The 19,452-nt window shown below is 40.9% G+C and overlaps 1 protein-coding gene across 1 annotated transcript in view; it reads left to right on the forward strand.

Annotated features, from left to right (window-relative positions):
- Positions 1 to 19,452, forward strand: part of LOC127450157 (caskin-1-like) — a 168,538-nt gene that overhangs the window by 840 nt on the left and 148,246 nt on the right. The gene's annotated exons all lie outside the window — the stretch shown is intronic.

Below are 19,452 nucleotides of genomic sequence, written 5' to 3' on the forward strand. Positions count from 1 at the left end.
TCAGTGTCGGATGTTCCAGACAGTCACATCATTATATGGAGTACAACTGATTCTAATGACCATCGCGTCTGCGTGAGTTCACGGTGTTCTTTATTGCGCGAGCATCAGTGAATTTCATTTTCCTCAAGCTTTCATATATTCCCATGCAGTGTCAGAAATTAACTTTTACATTAAGTTTCAATATGTGCCTCCTGAAGTTGATTTTCAGGGGCATTTTTATCTTTATGGAGGAATAATCTTTTTTCTAACCATTTTAAAACAAATAGATGTGTCTTATCTGTTGATGTCAAATACCTCAGTTTAATCAATTAATTAATTAAAAATTCTCAAGATTGAGAGTTTATTACCTTGTACCCTAAGAATTAAGTTAACACCAATTCATATGTAATGCCATAATATGTATAACCATATCAGATGTTACAAATAAACAGAAGAATTTATTACGAGGTCATTTTTTGGCACCGCTTTATGAATTTCGGGGGCATTTTTGGTGGCATTTTTGGCCTGGAGTCTCCTTAAATTTCTTACCCTGCTCTCCTATGATTTCTGTGCCTGAAAATGTGCTCATATTCTGATGTATTCACCTTAATCAAGGATCAGTTACAGATGATAATCTATGCAATTTGTGCATGAAATATATATACAATGAACACTAGATTTGCTTGGCAGGTTCATGATGCAAAGCAAGTGTGAGCATTCAGACATATCCACATCTGGATTGATCTTAATAGTGTTCTACTTTAAATGCATCTTGTGCAACCACAATTTTTTTTTCTATCTATGTATCACACAGAGATAAACAATGCACCAATGACTATTAGATTTGCTTGGCAGCTCCAGGCCATCAGCTACAAAGCAAGTGTGAACATTCAGCAGGCAAATGCACACCTGGTTTGGCTTTGAATGCCACAAACTATGAGGTGGCTGGACCTCAAAATGCCTCCACCACCACTGGGCTGTAACCACATTAGATATTGAAGGGGACATGTCAACCCCCAATTTTCAGATTAGTGGTGGTCAGTCAATATGTTTTTTTTCTTCAATGACTGTTCCACCGTGGTCTGGAATATTTGGCTACGTCCTTGCTCCTCCACCACATCGGTGACATTATCAACCACGTCTCCAGCAGAGCAACTAGAGGGGCATTGGTTTCCTTTGTCTTTCATGTATGTCTGTGCTGAGCACGTTTGGATTAGAATAACCCCCGGGGCTCAAGGCAGAGAGCCACAGCCATCACGTCGTTCAGAGCACCAGGCTCGGCACTCATCTCCAATCCCCCTCTGCCTGTTCTCCAGTGTGGCAGCAGCACACTCCTGCTCAGCCCAAACACCGCCCCCTGTAATGATGGGGTGAATGAGCATGATGTGCATCCACATCACTGCACATGCACAATAGCAGAAAAAGAAATGAACTGCCAGTGAGCTTCATCGCTTGGCTTCTCACCACTGAAGCAACATGTAGATTTATGCTGTAAACGATGACAGCTTTTTGGCATTAAATATGAACTGGACTCTTCTGTGGGAAATGCATTGGTTGCCTGTCTATGATTTATCTGATGTACTATTGAAATGTGATGTGTTTATAGTTTGGTTATTTTAGCATGGTCGATTATTGTAAACCATTTGAGTTTACCTTTATTATGAGTTTATTAATTTACATATTATGAAAGCCTTAGTTTTTTGTGGGCTAAATCTATCCCCCTTTAATCAGAGTTCATGAAGATTTCTGTAGAGGCATTGTGTGTTTATAATTCTGTTTTCATAAGTTCGTGTTTATGTAATGTAATTGTCTGCTCCACAGACAATAAATTGCATTTTCACACTCAAAATGAACAAGATTTTTCAACCAGAAAGAGTGATAAGTTATTGCGAAGGTGTTGGTTTGGTTTATATAAAGCTCCACCTCTGTATTGGAGACACAAAGCCACCCAGAAACCAATTAGTTCCAGTCAAAGCAACTGCAGTCTCCTGCTTGAGAGTGTTTGGTTGGGCTGGATGCTGTCTGGGCTCTGTAACAAAGTTTTGTAACCTGAGGTGAATTGCCGGAAATACAGTACCTGCATTTGTTTTTGCCAAAAAAAGAATCACATGATCAAATCATATCTAATTTTTTCACAAAACAGGTAGTGGTTCCCTTGTACATGATGTGATAAGGTGGGTTCAGAGATGTTCAGAAAACATACCAGGGTTCCCACGTGTCCTGGAAATCCTGGAATTTTGCAATGCAGTTTTCCATTAATGGAAAAGACATGGAAAATGAGAAAAATACCTAAATGTCCTGGAAAATAATTATTTGTCCTGGAAAATATTTTAGTATAATAAAACAGTTTTATAGAGTCTCTGACAAAGTTTTTGTTACATGTACAAGTATTCATATAGTGCAGTTTTTTCCCGTTCCAACACTGCTGTAGTGTTAACTACAAAAACATTTGAGTTGTAAACTTTAGACAACGGCGATTGTCAGACCGCAGATTTTTTCAATAATTCAACGATCAGAGTCCGCTTATACCACCATTATGACATGTAGAGCCCTATGATTTCTACGATCTGAAAACACAGATGGGATCACTGAACCAGTCATAAAAATTGCATTAGCTATAAAATGCATAACATCATGGAATTTGACATATTTGGGATGAAAATGAACGTTTAAAAGCATTATTAATCAAATTAATACCTCAGTATGTTCAAGTGTGATTATGAAATCACAAAAGGCTGCGATTCAATTAAATAAATATATTATCTGCATGTGCAGCATGCTTCAACATGAATGTGTGATGGCAGCCGCTCGTACGCTGAAAACACCTCATCATGAGCATCAAGTGTGCTCTGGGTGTGTATGTGTGTAGTAGATGACAGTAAGCAGAGCGCTCTGAAGCATGCAGCACATACAGACTGTTTACTTATTTTAATGAAATCGTAGCTTTTTTGGGTTTAATAATCACATTGGGTCATGTAGCAAACTGTTTATCCGGAGGTGAGAAACTACAGTCATAAATACACAAAATAAAAGCTTGATTTAAATGGGTGAATGAAATGGGTGAAAAAAGGATCATGTTTAATACAATTAAATAGTAATAATAATGTAGTAAAGCAGTATGTCACATCTGTGATGTTCTGTTGTGCAGGAATTCATTTGACAAAAATATCTCCAGTGTTGTTTCAGATTGTGCTGTGAAGATTTTGTAGAAAAGCACTTCATTTGTTAAAAAGAATGCAATGTTATGTTGAAAAATTTAATTAATATAATTCAATTTTCATTTGATTACAGTTTTGACAAATTAATTTGATTAGTCACCATTCTAATAATGAATTTAATTAAACTGCCGAATACAGAATTTTGAAAAAAAAAAATAACCCTCCAATAACCAAAATTGTAATGACATCTTGTGGTTTTTAGCTTAAATTTTACAACCATGTGGCACAGAAAAAGTCCTGGAAAATTGTACCTTGAAAAGAGTGGGAACCCTGCTTACCCAGAAAAGTCAAAAGAACCTGCTGCCCGATCTCATTATTGCACTTACTGCCATTCGAAAGCCCTGTAGCTAATCCAAGTAATCAGTACTTTCAGGCCTTAGCGTGATGATTGAATTACAGTGCAGATGGCTTTGAGTGAGTGAGCTGCAGAGAGAGAAAGGAGAAAAAGAGAAAGTGGGAAAAAGAGTGTTTGGAGGGAAAGGGAGAGAAGCAGAGATAAGACATAGCTGAAACACCACATCAGTTTTGTTGCATCAGAGTAACTTTTACATCTCAATGAATGATTGGCCCCTTTTGGAGATTTTAGTGGCATGAAAAAATCTCTTCACTGAGCTTGGATCTAGTGCAAAGCCCTTGTGTTTCTCAATGAGGGTGAACCTGGTGATGGCCTTTTTTTTTTGCCCTGTCCCAAACCTTTGCAGCAGGTCTCCATGGAGATTTCCAAATTGTGGGACTGCCTGGCTGATGGTGTGGCCATCCAGGAGAAGTTCAAATGAAATGTGGGTGGTTGACATGGCATGCTCTATTAAATGTCCAGGGGTGCATGTTTTTTTGGCCCTGTCCCATATTCCTGCCTCGACCCTCCTCTGAGTCCACACTTTGGTGATATAATGCCATATAGACTTTAGTGTGAAGTCTTCACCAGTGCGGGTTTGGCAAAAGGCCGCATCGAGGTCGCAAAGGGGCCACAAGGGGTGCTTGCTGTGAGTACCATTCTGAATGATAAAATGGCAAATGGATTTTATAGATGTGCATGGGCGAAGGCCACCAGACTTTTTGGCATTTATTGTTAATCACATTCTGTAACTAAAGAATACTGGAGTTCAGTCAGCATTCAAAAATATCTTTGGATTGATCATCAAAACACTTTACATTAAGGTTGTATTTGTTAACATGAGTTAACCACATTAGTTAACATAAACTAACAACAAACAATATTTTTTCAACACTTATTAATCTTGGTTAATGTTAATTTCAGCATATGCTAAATGTTAACATGAACGCATTATGAACTAACAGGAACTAACAATGTACAATTGTATTTTCATAAATTAACATTAATCAAGATTTTAAAATGCTGAATATGAATAAACGTATTAATAAATTCATAAATAATGATCATTGCTAGTTCATGATACCTAATTCATTCACTAATACCAAATGCTAATTTAGTAGGGATGGGCGGATCGATCCTAAAGTATCGATACTTCTGATACTGATGTTGTATCAAAAATATCGATCCTCACACAAAAATATAGATTCTAACTTTCTTTTTTTTTCTTTTTTTTAAATTAGGGATATTATTATTTGGTTACCATGAACATGAACAATAATCATAAGCTTCAAAGTGAAATAAAAAGGATTAGGCTATATTAGCAAATACTTGTGCAGGATGGGAACTATTTCTTCTTTCGCTCATCTTAACATTCATGCTGAAATACACAAGCAGACAAGCGCTTGTGCCGTCACAAGACTTGTTCAAACAAGAGAGATCAGTGCCTTGTAGAGTAATGAGGGAAAATCAGAGAAACAGCTTCTGGAGTAAATTCACGCTAAAATAACAACATATTTAAAGGTGACATTTCTTATTTCTTATAACTGTGTGTAATTGTTGTTACTAAGTAATTAAAAAAATTGTTAACCATGGTTTTACTAGTAATATAGACCTTTTTCACACTCCGGGTTTTTGAACGCTGAAGTAAACGTTTGCAGGGTAAACTTCGACAGCAGTGAATGGGAGTGAATGGGAGACCACAGCAAATATTATTTTCACTTACCCATTTGCTCCAAGACCAAAAGAAAAAATCCACTATTACGTTTTAATGACTTTCCAGAAGAGGAATAAAATAGAGAGCAGTGGATTAAGACAGTCAGATGGGAGAATATGCCAAATTTACTGTCACTCTCTCAGCAGCTGCAATAGAAGCCCCCTCACAACTGTGGTAATTTGTTTTTTTAAAACTAATTCCAAGGTAATATAACATAAAGAGTAATGTTTTAAATGTACACTCAATAATTAAAAAAATTATCATATAAAAAAGTTTGCTAGAATTACGCTGATACATAAGACTTGAAATTATTGGTATCGGATCGAAAAGAAAATAAGTGGTATTGCCCATCCCTATCATTTAGTGGACTATCCAGGAGATGTTTTTCACTCTTCAGACTTGAATAAAAAATAAATAAAAATAAAATAAATAAAAAATAAGTATATTCTGCTTTGTAGGATAAAATATGCTTTGTAGCTGATGGCCTGGAGCTGCCAAGCAAATCTAATATTCATTTGTGCATTGTTTTAATTGTTTTTAAAACAATACATAAAATGAAACCCATGCATAATTCTGGATATTAAGCTATGGTTCAACCAATTTAGCCAAAGAACTGGCTTATTCTTGATGATACTATATTGAACGTTTTAAACAGCCATTTATTTAGTCACCTTTGGTGAAGCTGCCTTAAATTGACTACAAAGAGCAAATAACATCTTAGGGACATACTAAATGTCAAGAGGTGCTGCCCTGTGGCAGAGGCTAGGCTTTGAGAATTCTAGAAGATAACACAACGATGAAGGTTTTTATCTTGTTATTATTGTATGGTGTGATTTAAAATAATGATTTGGAGTGATATTTAAAATAATGGTTCATAATATTTTTAGAGCAAAGTTAAGGACATTTACACCTTAATACTCAATTATATGCATTATTTCAGTAGACAAATGACCTGAAATGAGCATGTGTTTTTTTTATACACCATCGAACATTCAAATAAAATATTTGATCTGCCACACGATATGACAGTTTTAGGGTTTAATAAATAATAAAGAAATGTTTATAATTACCCATTTAAAAAAGGTGAAAAGGCTTATATTCAAAACATCAAGTGTCAGTCCTCAATAGTATGTGCAAGTTGGGCAACACCACAATAGTTGACCAAGAAAATGTCAACAACCTCGTCAACAAGTCCATTGACTTGTTTTTGCCTAGGTCCCCTGGAGCGTTTACAACACATGACCTTAATCTGGGGACCTGACCCACATAATCCTGAAGGTAGAGGGGAAGGCAGAATTCTTAAGCACATTAACTGTTGCTTATTTCTCCCCAGTGTGGTCTTGAACTACTCAGGCATGTCCAAATGTACTTATCACTATCATTTTGATGAGACTCCCAGCGCGGTATACTGTTTATGTTTCATTAATGTAGCCTTAAGTGGATAAGTGCCATTTTGTAAGTTGCTAAACATAGTATTTGAAAATTACACATACAAATCAGTAAAAATCACTTATCAGGTGTAGTTCCCTTTGCCCTCGTGTATATCAGTGAGAGGTGTGAAGAGAAACACTGGCTGAAGGCTGACAGCTGTTATGTAACCTCATACAATGGAATCATGGGTATGGTGGTGGTGGGTGGACAGAGAAAGAGAGGCTGGAAAGTGGACTGTGTATTTTGTCATTTTTTATATGCAGCAGTGCTGTGAAGCATCACCTGAAAACATGCATTATATCTGTGAATGTAGAGAAAAAAAGCTGAATTTCTTAATGTTGAGAAATGAAATGAACGTGAGCTATGTTGTGACTTTTAATGTACTGCAGCAACACACATGGTTTATAATATCAGAATTAGAATGAGCTTTTTTGCCAAGTGTGCTCACGTACACAAGGAATTGTTTTTTGGTGATAGGAGAAACAAGCAAGTGCACACAGAACATTACACTGAGACACAGAATATAAAACAAGGTAAGAGTATAAATAGACACAAATTATAGGACATATAACATAGAATGGCATATGTACATGTGCAAGTGGTAATATATGTGCAAAGTAGGGGTATGTACAGTTATTAAATTAAATATATGAATTTACATATGTACATGAGATATGTATTTACATTATTACACTATGGGAGTCCTGAAGGCATTTTAATTGTTCATGTGATAAATGGCCTGAGGGTAAAAACTGTTCTTGAGCCTGGTTGTCCTGGCGCTGAGTGCTCTGTAGCACCGGCCAGAGGGCAACAGTTCAAAAACTATAGTTTGCTAATATGAAATCTGTGGAGTGGTTAAAAAATTCGTTTAAATGACTTAAACCTAAGTGTATGTAAACTTCTAACTTCAACTGTAAATCAAAACAGAACACTTACATGATCTTATAATCTTATTAAAATAATTACATTAGTTATCTGAAAATAAATACAAATATTTAATTAAATACTTGTTTTGCAAATAAGAAACAAGAAGATTTTGTAAAGCCTAGGATTGTTGTGGCTATTTTCTATGAGTTTGCTCAAATATGCAGACCTGGCATTTTTTAGAGCTTGTCTGTAGTTAGAGACACTATCCTTCCACGCGCCGCGAAATACCTCTAATTTTGTCTTCTTCCACTTACGCTCCATTTTCCGAGCTGCTCTCTTGAGAGCACGAGTGTGATCATTGTACCATGGTGCGGGATTTTTCTCTTTAACGTTCTTTAATTGAAGGGGTGCGACACTATCTTACTACTAAATCATACTACCAAAACACTCTCCCACACATTCGTCTGTGTCGTCTCTATCTTCTCTGCTTACTTTGGTTCAAATTGTTGGATCATCTAATTTTTTTTACATTTTTCTCTTAAATTTACCTATTCCCGTTCATTGTATAACACTTTCCCAGAGAAAGCCCCCCCCTCCCCCCCTCCACTCAGGCCTTCTTTTGATAAATCATAATTTACGGAATAACAGTTTTCTCTGTGTTAAAGTGGTCACAGTCATAGTAAAGGTTAAAACTCTTCTTTGCTTATTCTCTTTGCATAGTGATAGTGAATTTTCATGTATTATGTCTCAATCAAGCAGAGGAGCTAACAGCACAATTTCCCTAAGCTTTTCCATTATATTAGACCTTGTTGATTGAAACTGCAATGCATTTTTTTAAATTATAGTCACATTTTCTAATTATATTGTACAAAGGCATTTTTCTTTGACCTTCTTCTCTTATCTCACCATGCACAGACCATAGAAGAAATTTAATTTGCCTATAATAATGAATCTATCGAACTGTAGGCTACTATAAAAAAAGTTTTGTACTGCCCTTTAAGATTCTTCTTTTGCTTGTTAGAATGGCATTTTGGCACTAAACATAAACTAAAAGAAAAGGGATGTCCCAAAGCACATATTTGTCTCAATTATGTTCAAAAGGTCATTGTTTCTAAAATAGTGGAAGGGTTCTTTAACCCTTTGATCTGATTTCAGATGAAAGCAATCAGGATGTTTGTATAATGACCATTTTCATTGTGAAACATCTTGGCACAATTACTTTGGTCTAGATGCATTGATCGGTTCGACCACCAAGACATAATTTCCTGTCAAGTTGCTTTTTAAGCGTGCTTTAAAAGTATTGGCAGTAAGAATTAACACCATGATCAGCAAGTCAGTTTTCCATCAAACCCTTCAATACTGACACTGATGAAATGCATTGCTGATCCTCTGCTAGTCACAAAATAGAGCATTGTGAGGTTCTGTTGACTATTCCAGTAATTACTGTAGATTTTTCCACAAGTCTTATTGTTCCCCTCATGTTCTTACTCCATTCATTATGATCTTTTAAACATGGTCATAATACTGTATATTTTATTCTGTAAAGACATCTACTGCATCTGCATGTTGCCCTACTGGCTACATCATGGATCATATTATATGGCATTGCCAATGCCAGACCATCATGGTACATTTATTCCTGGAGTTCCTCGATTTCATAGCCCTCCATTCTTAAACCACAAAGCCAATTACTCTTCCTGAATTGAATGCAGTTCTAACTACCAGAAAAAGAGCAGACTGAAAAAAACCAAAAAAAAAACAAAAACAAAAATAGGTTCCAGATAGGACGCTGGATTAAATTTTGTTTGAGAGTTATTTTTATTTTTATTTTTCAGTTGCATCAGAGTTCTCCATTGAGAGAATAGGTCTTATCTTTGGAATGTTTTCGGATTTCTGTAGCAAGGATTATAATCTGCAACCAGTTATTATTCGGGATTAATTGTTTATGCATTGACCTAATGACTGTATGATACCTCCATCTCATCAAGCAGGTCAAGGCTGTTTCCTAGCACTGCTCTACTGGTGCACTTTTGCACGCTCAGGGAGCAGTTCAAAAAGCCAGGCGGCCTTGTGTGTGTGTTAATGGTGCCCAGCAGGGCAGCAGCGAGCAGGCAGATGGTGCCAAGGTTTAGAGGTGCCACACTCTGAGAGTGCTCCTGGCACAGATTAGGCATTGAAAGCGATCAAATGTGGAGGCGCATGATAGAGATATTCGTTTTTTTCCATTAGTTGCTGTCTGCTCAAGAGATTGTCATATATTTTTGTCTCATTCAGATGTGCTATGAAATTGGAGTATTGAGGGCTCGTTCATCACACTGCAGTCGCTCACCCTCACTGTGGAAGTAATAAAAATTGATGCATACTGTTTGGAGCTGGGCGCATGGACCTAAGCTCCTCCACACGGCAGCATCCATCAGGGACAGCTTTGGATAACAGATGCCGTGTCTTGGGGATCCATTAGACACAACCATGCTTTCCTTCTCATTCCCTGTCTGTCTGTCTCTCTCAAACCAATACTCTTTATCACTGCAAAAATTCTGTTCTTAATAATCTTTTCTTAATCAGAAATCATTTTCTTAATTTTTGCATTTGTTCAAGTGTATTTACCTGCTCCTGTGGTGCGACTGATGGCGTGTTTTGTCGGCAGTGTGGGTGACCCAGGATCTCGTTCCGCTCTGAATCCAGGAAGTAATTGCGTTCACTAATCTTTGTCGAGCATGATTTGGAGGTTCCCTTTTCCCTCTAGGATAACATTTTTATTCCTGTGATTGTTAGGTTTAGGGTTAGGTTGGGGTTTGTGTTAGGGGGTAGAGTTAATAAAATATGCATTCCTCTTCACTGTATTACATCATTTACAGCAAAAAAATAAAAATAAAAAATAAAAATTATTTTACAACTCACTTTTGGTGCCCCTCTGTGGGCATTTCATCCGAAACTGGAGCTCACACATGCCCTTATGTCGCTTCGGCCACTGGGGGCAGCGCTTTGAATTTTGGTGAGCATAGACAGAGTTTAGCTCAATAAATGTCAACCTGCTGTTACCGAATTCACAGTGAGATCAGTCTGATTTTTCTTGCTCCAATGGCAAATTGTTTTTTCTTTTTCATGTTTTAAGCATAAACCTCACTAAATTGCGCTATATTTATGCTTAAAAATATAAAACATAACATAATTCAAGATATCTTACACAATTTATCTTCTAAATTAAAAATGCTCCTATGCTGGATGCCTAGCTCGGAATTCATGCTGGTGTTTTCTGCATGGAAGATGGGGTCACACTTTTGGAAGCAAGCAAGTTAGTGTTAGATTGAAACTCAAACATGTTCATGGAAAAAATGAAAAAACAAGTACCATCCATTTCACATGAACTTGCAAAGTTTGCCACAATGTAATATTGAGCTGGGTGTAAACAGTGCCCTTATTAGTTTCAAAGCAAATAACTGGAATAATCTTGTGGTGATAATCTATTTACTCCAGCCTTAGGCTTTTCTCTATGGAGCAGACTTGCAAACTGGGTTATTGTGGCAACTTGTACTTCCAGGTTGGGCTAAAGAGAGTTACACTCATTGTCTGTGCCCTTGTTTGGCTGGATAAGAGACCACACTGATAGCGCTGCATGAATATATGATTAGGGAAATGCTGCTTGCCCTGTCCCAACATCTGAGTATCAGCATGTGCTGTCTCAGAGCACAGCTCCAGCTGCTTACAGTGGTACAGTGTTGGCTTAAGTGGAAGCACCTCAGGAGCATGACAGTGTCTGTGAGCTGGAACACACTGTAGTGGATGGGAGCTCTGCTGTGGAGAGTCCACTGGATAATGGAAAATAGGGGAATACAAGTATTTTACTAATTGCAACACTTTTTCAGCGCTACTCACAAATGTGATCCTTATGGTCAGCCATTTTTCATAGCACATGATGATGTACATACTCAAGTGTACAGTTTGAGATGCCCAGGGAGGCCTTGGATCAGTGTTTACTACAGAATGCTGATTTTAGTGCAGGATAGCCCCCTGTCCACCCTGGCAGAATGCACCAACCCCCCATATTTGGTCCTAAAAACATATGTACAAAACTAATACTATTTTGGTAACATAATTTGTTGTTTTAAAGATGTAATTTATAGTTAAATGTTTTTATGTTTTTGTAATTAATATTAAATACCATTAATAAAAACTGTGAATGTATATCTTCACACCTTGTCAAATGAGAAGTAATGATATTGTTTTTAAGGAATCGCTCACACAAAAATGAAAATTCTCTCATTATTCACTTACCCTGATGCCATCCCAGATGTGCATGACTGTCTTTCTTCAGCAGAACACAGATTAAAAGATTTTTAGAAAAATGTTGAAGCTCTGTAGGTTCTTACAGTCATGACTGAAAGTAAAGACTTGCAGTTTAGTAAGTGAGTCAAATAACTGCTCTGATGGATTAATTGAGTTCATTCAGTGAAGGATTCGTCAGACTGATTCAAACCAATAACTTGTGAGTTTGTCAAGTTCTTTACTGTCATTGTACATGTACAGCAGAATTATTTTTGTCTTCCACAGCATTAAATAAAATAAAATAGAGAAATAATGATGAGAATAAAAAAGTATATAATAAGAAGTATATAAGGTTTAAAATAAAAGTATATGTGTAAAGGTATAGGTATATAGAAGTAATAAGCTGGGGAGCAACTAGTGGTGGGCAACCGGGGTTTAAGCCCTGAATGTTTTCAGTAAACCCCCGAATGTTTTAGGGGCTAACCTTTGAGCATTTTGCCACTTCAACGCGAAACACAATATGTATAAAACGGCCTTCAGTACGAGCAATTTGCCACATAAATATGGAACAAGAGGTGCAAAATACGGGACGTCCTTACTCATACTTGACTGTTGGCTTGCATCCCTAGAATATTGACTAAATTTGGCACCTACACGCTGTCTGGCGGAAACTTTTCAGCATGCATATTTGCATGCAAGAAGAGCACTCACATTTTGTGTGTTAATGGTCAGAATGCCTGTCATGAGAAATTGAAAACTGTGTTAACTTGGTCCATCCAGATGCAATTAGTATCAATTATATTTATATAACCCTGAAAACAAAGAGTAATACACAGATGTGCTTGAGAAATTTGCAAATTTTGCCACTGGCCAGGACATTTGAATTTATTTAATTTGTTTTTCAAAAATCTTTTATTAAGACACAATGCATTAACCTTGCACAGCAACTATTTTTTTCTTTCTCATAAGCACCTATTTTGGCCTATTTATAGCCTGTAAATAAATTAAAACAGCCTCTAAATTAACTTAAAACACCTGACAAATTAATTTAAAACTGTCACTTGTAAGCAGTGCGTTGATCTATGGAAAGCCAAAAAGGGTTTCACGTTTTAAAGTACACATTAGTGTTAAAAGCACGCAACTTCTGATCTTTAAATGACACCTCACAAATGTAAAATGTGATTTTTTACACATTAAATCACAAGATGTATTAATTTCCAATATTTCATCAAAGGCCCGATATGTACAGTAGAAGTCAGAAGTTTACATACACTTAGGTTGAAGTCATTAAAACTCATTTTTTAACACTCCACAGATTTAATATTAGCAAACTATAGTTTTGGCAAGTTGCTCTCCGGGCAACGAAGATCACGGTGCGGTCTCTCGGGCAGGCGATGTCCACCCTGGTGGTCCAGGAGCGCCACCTTTGGCTCAACTTGGTCGAGATGAGAGAGGCCGACAAGGTACGGTTCCTTGACACCCCTATCTCCCAGGTTGGCCTATTCGGCGACACCGTCGAGGACTTTGCCCAGCAGCAGACGGAGGCCATTCAACACAACCTGCACGGCTCAAGACCCCGCACCCCGTCTGCTCGTCACCAAGGGCGTCCTCCTGTCACCCGTCTCACGGCCGGCCACCAAGAACCCTAGGAAGGCTTCGAAGCACCCCTGAGATGGGCGACCCAGGGACGAGGAGATCTGCTTCTACGGAGCTGGTAGACAGACCACTCCATCCCCCGGTGGAGGTCCAGGAGGAGAATATTTTTTTTCATTTTTTGCCGCATGCCCAAGAGGCTGCGGTACCCAAAACTTCAACAAAAGAGTGGTTTCCTTGTTCTCTGGGTCACATGTCAGGTGTGCACGGCCATTGTCACGACCGCCGTCCACCGTCCCATTTTTGCAGGTTTGGCGCTCCAGCGGCGGACGCCCCGCCCCTGCGCACCCAGCTGTGGCACAAACACGCCCACACCGGGTTGGCTCCGACGGACTGTGGGGACGATGTTCCTCCTCCCCTCTCCTCGACCAATCTTATGGTGGGTATCTGGAGCCAGGTAAGTGCTTCGATGTCCCTGGACTTAGCACGGCCACGGGGCTCGAGCCCCTGCGATGTGGCGCCTCAGGCTCCGCCCCGCCACGAGGCCCCGCCTACCAGTACGTCCGACGTGATTATCCCCTTGGTCCCCCTCGCCCGGAGTTTGGACGCGTGGCTTGCGCTTTCCAACCCGTCGCGATGGCTAACCCGGACCGTACGACCCGGCTACGCGATTCAGTTCGCCAGGTGCCCGCCCAGGTTCAGCGGTGTCCGCTTCACCTCGGTGAAGGGCGAGAGCACCACTACCTTGCTTGCGGAGATCGCAACCCTTCTGCGCAAGGGCGCGATAGAGCCTGTCCCTCCAGCCGAGATGAAGAAAGGGTTTTACAGCCCTTACCTCATCGTACTGAAGAAAGGCAGTGGGTTGCGGCCAATCATGGACCTGCGAGTTCTGATCCGGGCCTTGCACAGAATCCCATTCAAGATGCTGACGCAAAAATCGCATTTTAGCGAGCGTCCGGCATCAAGATTGGTTTGCGGTGGTAGACCTGAAAGACGCGTACTTCCACGTCTCGGTTTTACCTCGACACCGACCCTTCCTGCGGTTTGCTTTCGAGGGCCGGTCGTACCAGTACAAGGTCCTCCCCTTCGGCCTGTCCTTGTCCCCTCGCATCTTCACGAAGGCCGCAGAGGCAGCCCTTGCCCCACTAAGGGAAGTGGGCGTCCGCATACTCAACTACCTCGACGACTGGCTGATCCTAGCTCACTCTCGAGAGTTACTGTGTGCACACCGGAACCTGGTGCTCAGGCACCTCAGCCGTCTAGGTCTTCAGGTCAACTGGGAAAAGAGCAAGCTCTCCCAGGTTCAGAGCATCTCTTTTCTCGGCTTGGAGTTGGACTCAAGTCTCGATGACGGTGCGCCTAACGAACGAGCGCGCACATTCGGTGCTTAACTCTCTGAAGGCGTTCAGACAGAAGACAGTGGTTCCACTGAAACTTTTTCAGAGGCTCCTGGGGCATTTGGCATCCTCTGCGGTTGCCACACTGCTCAGGTTGATGCATATGATATCACTTCAGCACTGGCTTCAGACTCAAGTCCCAAGATGGGCATGGCGCTGCGGGACATATCGCTTGGTCGTCACGCCAATCTGTCGCCGCCTCTTCAGCCCTTGGAACGACCTAGCATTTCTACGGGCAGGGGTTCCCCTAGAGCAGGTCTCCAGGTGTGTCGTGGTTACATACACCTCCAAGATGGGCCGGGGTTCCGTATGCAACGGGCACACAACCGCCGGCTCCTGGACTGGCCCGCGGCTGCGTTGGCACGAGGAGCAGGTTGTCCTAGTAGCACCCTACTGGCCCACCCAGACATGGTTCTCAGACCTCACGCTTCTTGCGACAGCCCCCCCTGGTGAATTCCTCTGAGGAAGGACCTTCTTTCTCAGGGATGGGGCACCATATGGCACCCGCGACCAGACCTCTGGAATCTCCATGTCTGGCCCTTGGAAGGGATGCGGAAGAGCTAAGTGGCCTACCACCCGTGGTGGTAGACACGATCACTCAGGCTAGGGCTACCTCTATGAGGCGCCTGTATGCTTGAAGTGGCGTCTGTTCGCTAAGTGGTGTTCTTCCCCTCATGGGACCTCTCTGTAGTCCCTCGGGGTCTACAGGGAGCCCCCTTCGAGCCCCTGGAGTCAGCTGAGTTTAAGGCACTCTCTTTGAAGACTGCCCTCCTGACTGCGCTCACTTCCATCAAGAGGGTAGGTGACCTGCAAGTGTTCTCTGTCAGCGAAACGTGCCTGGAGTTCGGTCCGGGCTACTCTCATGTGATCCTGAGACCCCGACCGGGCTATGTCCCGTTTAGGGATCAGGTGGTGAACCTGCAAGCGCTGCCCCAGGAGGAGGCAGACCCAGCTTTGGGGTTGCTGTGTCCGTTGCATGCTTTACGCATCTATTTGGATCGCACGCAGAGCTTTAGATGCTCCAAGCAGCTCTTTGTCTGCTTTGGTGGACAGCGGAAAGGAAACACTGTCTCCAAACAGAGGATCACCCACTGGGTCATTGACGCCATCGTGATGGCATATCATGCTCAGGACGTGCCACCCCCCCCCCCCCATGGCGCTACGAGCCCACTCTACTAGGAGTGTAGCGGCCTCCTGGGCCCTGACCAGTGGCGCCTCTTTGGCAGACATCTGCAGAGCAGCGGGCTAGGCGACACCCAACACCTTTGCGAGGTTCTAAATTCTCCGGGTTGAGCCGGTTTCATCCCGTGTGTTGTCAGATCTGAACAGGTAAGTTCCGGGACAGCTGGCCGGGTGTACCACTTGCGTATAGCACCTTTCCCCTCCCATTAGGTGAAGACATGTGCCTTTGACTCCCAGTCGTGTTCACAAGTTGTGATCCCTGGATGATTTTCCTCCTTAGCCCTGTGGCAGACGAGTTTGTGGAGAAACTCACTGCCGGCCCAGTACATGTGCTAACTAAGCCCTGTACTGGTGTAGGTGCTCCACATGCGCTGGTTCCCCATAGGTGACCCCATGTGATATATATTCCGCTAAATCGTTTCCCTGTCGGTAAACTGCGTCTTCCTTGGGCAGAGGCCCCTCTGCCCCGGTCACCATGCTTGTAGAAACTCCTCCCCCCTCAGGTAGGACCTACCAGGCAACTTCTCCACATGACATACTTCCGACAAGACTCAGTAAGACCATGTGATGTATTTCCACTCGAAATACCCCCCCTCCCAATCTGGGTGGGGTGTGGTCTCCACGGTGTCTTCCCCTTGGGAGTGACACCACCCCCCCCCCCACCCCCCCCCCGATGTAGACATTTATGGCCCCCAGTCAGTTAACAAATTCCACTCTTTTTGGGGAGAAAAAAGAGGAAAAGAGGCCACGGCTGGGTTAGCCTGTCCCTATTTGTTGGGCAGTCGACTTGTTCCCAAAGGACCGTTCGACGTTGGGGGAGGTTACATGATGGCCTGGTGTGCTGGCTACGAGGCACACAGAGGTATGCCCATTTCGCACCGCTAGTCCATGTAACACAGTTCAGTAGTCGTGGCGTTTTGTATAGGGACCCCTAGTGTCACTACATCGACACAACGTCGAGTGAGTGACAGATATGGAACGTCCTGGTTACTTTCGTAACCTCCGTTCCCTGATGTAGGGAATGAGATATTGTGTCCCTCTTGCCACAACGCTGAACTACCCGCTGAAATGGTCTCGACTCCTCAGCACAAAACCTGAATGAGTGGTTGCATACCAGCTCCTTTTATACCCGTATATCCGGGGGAGTGGCATGCAAATTCCACTCACCAATTCCCATTGGCCTTTTTTCAAAGATCAGAGGTGTTTAGGGCTCCCAAGAGTGACCCCTAGTGTTACTACATTGACACAACGTCTTGTTCCCTCCATCAGGGAATGGAGGTTATGAAAGTAACCAGGACGTTTACATACACTGAGTTAACTGTGCCTTTAAGCAGCTTGGAAAATTCCAGAAAATTATGTCAAGACTTTATACAATTAGGCTATTAGCTTCTGATAGGAGGTGTACTGAATTGGAGGTGTACCTGTTGATGTATTTTAAGGCTTACCTTAAAACTCAGTGCCTCATTGCTTGCCATCATGGGAAAATAAAAAAATTGTGGACATCCACAAGTCTGGTTCATCCTTGGGAGCAATTTCCAAATGCCTGAAAGGACCACATTCATCTGTACAAACAATAGTACGCAAGTATAAACACCATGGGATCATGCAGCCATCATACCGCTTAGGAAGGAGATGCATTCTGTCTCATAGAGATTAATGTAATTTGGTGTGAAAATGCAAATCAGTCCCAGAACATCAGCAAATGACCTTGTGAAGATGCTGGAGGAAACAAGTAGACAGGTATCTATATCCACAGTAAAACGAGTCCTGTATCGGCATAACCTGAAAGGCTGCACAGCAAGGAAGAAACCAATGCTCCAAATCCACCATAAAAAAGCCAGACTACAGTTTGCAAGTGCTCATGGGGACAAAGATCTTACTTTTTGGAGAAATGTCCTCTGGTCTGATGAAACAACAATTGAACTGTTTGGCCATAATGACCATTGTTATGTTTGGAGGAAAAAGGGTGAGGCTTGCAAGCCGAGGGAACATCATCCCAACCGTGAAGCATGGGGGTGGCAGCATCATGTTGTGGGGATGCTTTGCTGCAGGAGGGACTGGTGCACTTCACAAAATAGATGGCATCATGAAGAAGGAAAATTATGTGAATATACTGAAGCAAAATCTCAAGACATCAGCCATGATGTTAAAGCTCAGTCGCAAATTGGTATTCCAAATGGACAATGACCCCAAGCATACCTCCAAAGTTATGGCAAAATGGCTTAAGGACAACAAAGTCAAGGTATTGGAGTGGCCATCACAAAGCCCTGACCTCAATCTGATAGAAAATTTGCAGGCAGAACTAAAAAAGGGTGTGCGAGCAAGGATGCCTACAGACCTGACTCAGTTACATCAGTTCTGTCTGAAGGAATGTGCCAAAAATTCAAGCAACTTATTGTGAGAAGCTTGTGGAAGGCTACCCAAAACATTTGACCCAAGTTAAACAATTTAAAGGCAATGCTACCAAATACTAATAAAGTGTATGTAAACTTCTGACCCACTGGGAATGTGATGAAAGAAATAAAATCTGAAATAAATAATTCTCGCTACTATTATTCTGACATTTCACATTCTTAAAATAAAGTAGTGATCTTAACTAACCTAAGACATGCAATGCTTTCTACTATTAAATGTCAGGAATTGTTTAAATGTATTTGGCTAAGGTGTATGTAAACTTCTGACTTTAACTGTATCCACAGAGGTCTGGGCTAAGCCCAGAATATGCACTGACCCTAGTACTGCCCCTGGTAATAAGAAATATACACAGGGTTGGGAGGGTTACTTTTGAAATGTACTACACTACAGATTACAGAATACATGCTGTAAAATGTCATTTGTAACATATTCTGTTAGATTACTCAAGGTCAGTAATGTATTCTAAATACTTTGGATTACTTCTTCAGCACTGGTAGATTTTTTTCACTTGTTTTGACTATAAAAACTCTGCCAGTACAGTAAGACAAAATACACATGTTAAAAATACATTCTCTGAAAAACCTAAATGTCTTATGCAGTGTTGTTTCTAAAACAAGATAAATCAAATTGATCTTGTTTTAAAGATTTTTAAATATTTTTACAGGAAAACAATACAAAAATTATTATCAAAAATATGATTTTTGCCCTAATATCAAAGGTCTTACTAGAAAAATAAATTATGATCGAACGTGAATTTTCTTGATAAAAAAATATGATTGTGCTTGGTAACGTGCATGTAAAATGGCTAGAAATAGCATTTTAGCTTAGTGTAAAACTGACAGTTTACACAAGGTTTATTTAAATTTTTTCTGCTCCAAACTTACTTCAAACTTACTTCTCTGTCTGCTCGTATGAATGTAACACATCATAAGAAAGTGTTTCACCGCTGTTCAAATGCACTTTGGATCACATCATTTATGTGTATTAATGTTTTCCATCTGAAAGGACTAAATATTAAATTGACAAATGACAATAAAATGCAAAGTAATCTCTTTA

This window comes from Myxocyprinus asiaticus, chromosome 13 (genome assembly GCF_019703515.2).
Source record: "Myxocyprinus asiaticus isolate MX2 ecotype Aquarium Trade chromosome 13, UBuf_Myxa_2, whole genome shotgun sequence".
Taxonomy (NCBI): Eukaryota; Metazoa; Chordata; class Actinopteri; order Cypriniformes; family Catostomidae; genus Myxocyprinus; species Myxocyprinus asiaticus.